This window comes from Osmerus mordax, chromosome 19, assembly GCF_038355195.1.
Source record: "Osmerus mordax isolate fOsmMor3 chromosome 19, fOsmMor3.pri, whole genome shotgun sequence".
NCBI lineage: Eukaryota > Metazoa > Chordata > Actinopteri > Osmeriformes > Osmeridae > Osmerus > Osmerus mordax.
In genome coordinates, this window is record NC_090068.1 from 11,995,659 (window position 1) to 11,997,863 (window position 2,205).

General features: G+C 44.6%; 1 long non-coding RNA gene across 1 annotated transcript; it reads left to right on the forward strand.

Moving 5' to 3' along the window:
- The first annotated feature begins 355 nt into the window (after positions 1-355).
- LOC136963491 (uncharacterized) lies at positions 356-1,570 on the forward strand. Its single transcript, XR_010878990.1, has 3 exons — positions 356-545; positions 658-786; positions 901-1,570. It is a non-coding gene; the product is annotated as an uncharacterized lncRNA (long non-coding RNA).
- The last annotated feature ends 635 nt before the right edge of the window (positions 1,571-2,205 follow it).

Below are 2,205 nucleotides of genomic sequence, written 5' to 3' on the forward strand. Positions count from 1 at the left end.
CCACAGTACACACCTCCAGACAACAGTGTGAATATGAATATGGATGAATATGGACACACTTGGTTGTTCACACACACAAACACACAAACACTCACAACCCAGCACAAATATACACACGAGCAAACATTTACACAAGCAAGCAGGAGACAAGCTTTGTTTGTTGGGTCCTGTGTTTGCTCTGGATAAGAGCGTCTGCTAAATGACTAAATGTGTTTACCAAGCCAGGGACAGAACAAGAAATATCTGGTTTGATAAGTAACCCTGACGTGTCCATGAAGGGGTGAGATATTCAGGACTCAGACCCTGGCAGTCCACACCCCGCTGCACCATGATGAGAGCTGCTGGAGTGGTTCTCGTGCTCCAGCTCAGCCTGTGGCACCCTGGGGCCCTCGCTGAGAACTTAGACTTATTAGAAGCTTTGGCAGCACCTGAGCGCGGAGCCTCGTGGGCGGAGATGAACTCTCTGAGGACAGAGTTGAGCCTGGCGAAACACGAGCTGATGAACGTCAAGAGCCAGCTGGACGAGCTGTCGAGGCAGAACTCTGGTATCCTGAAAACTGTCTTCCGTCTGAAAACCCGACCAGAGGTGATTTGAAAATGTTGGTGTTTGTGTATGTCGTCTTTTCACGCACGTCCTTGTTTTCTTTTGAAAACGAGAACGAGCGCAGGTGGCGTTTTAAACCTCGTTAGGATCCAAGGGATACCTGGGCCCTTTCAACACCCTCACCACCGTGGTCTACAAAAACATCTTCACTAACGTGGGCCAACACTACAACAACATCACAGGTCAGTGTGTCAGGTCCTGATTCACGTGTGTTTGTACGTCATTTCATGATTCCGTTCAGTAAGTGAACAGATCTGTCTGTCGTCGTTTAAAGAAGCTGTTTTCCTTCCTGCTAGGTGCATTGACAGCGCCGGTGAAAGGTATCTACCACTTCAGCTTCACAGTTGGGGATTTCCAGGGTACAGCAGTCATGGGTCTGACACTGATGAAAAATGAACACACGGTGATGCATGTTGGGGAGGTGGGCAGCCATGGTCAGTACAGATATGCTTCTAACGCAGTCATACTGGAGCTGAAGAGAGGAGATGTTGTTTTCGTCCAGCTTCCGAAAGGATACAGGATTTATGATGATGACCACAACCGCAACACGTTCAATGGCTTTCTGATTCAGTAGACACGGCAGGAATCCTCTCACTGTTACAGCAAATGTGAACCTGGTTAATATCTGACAGTACACTGGAATGGACTTTGTGTGGACATGTGAGGGGGTTCAATGAGCACACACACACATTCCTGCACCATGACCACTAGGGGGCAGTCTGAGCTCAGCTATGAATGGGTGTGCTCTGTGTCGTTGTCATTCTTCCATACAATAATAGTCCTGGAGACCGTAACCATGCAATATACTTTGATCACACAATATAATTTATACATTTACACCATCTGGAATAGCTAAGAATGTACTCATGTTATCTTTCATGCCATTTATCTTTTCATTTAATACATTCCGATGCATTTTCAACTGCATTATTTCAATTACAGACATGCAATATTGTTATGTATATCCAGAATAAACATGTAATTACTTTTGACATGTTTATTTCTTTAAATAATGAAACATGTAAGGTTTCTTTATTAAAAATCACAGTTGAAGAAAACTGTCACTTTGTACACTGTGGATGAATATCATCCTTCCAGGCTTTAAGTTCACCTTAATATGTAGCAAAATGTCGAATACAATTATTTAACCAATGATTGGTACAGTTTTTACACTAAACATCACAACATTCATTAAACTCAATCAAACCAGGGAATGTCTTACTTTTTCTGAAATGGGATGCACAACTTCATATATTTTTTCAAGTCTCAATACAAAAAATAAACAACCAAACAAGATACCACTTGCATGTACATATCCCAGAGCTGATTTATAACACAATCCCTTCCTTTTTTCTTCCACCACAACAAAATTACATCCGTTTAAAAGTTGAAAACTCCAACTTTGACCAAATCCCAGCCTGCAGTTACACCAAACAGACACCAGATGTGCGCAAGTGAGCAGCCTCCAAACCCCGCCCCCTGATCCCTCCCCCTCGACCTGGCCCGCCCATTTCCTGTCAGAGCCCGCCCCCTCCCTTCTCTGGCCCCACCCGGCCATCTGCCAATGAGGCAGACATTTCCTGCTTCCCAGCTGCTCCCCT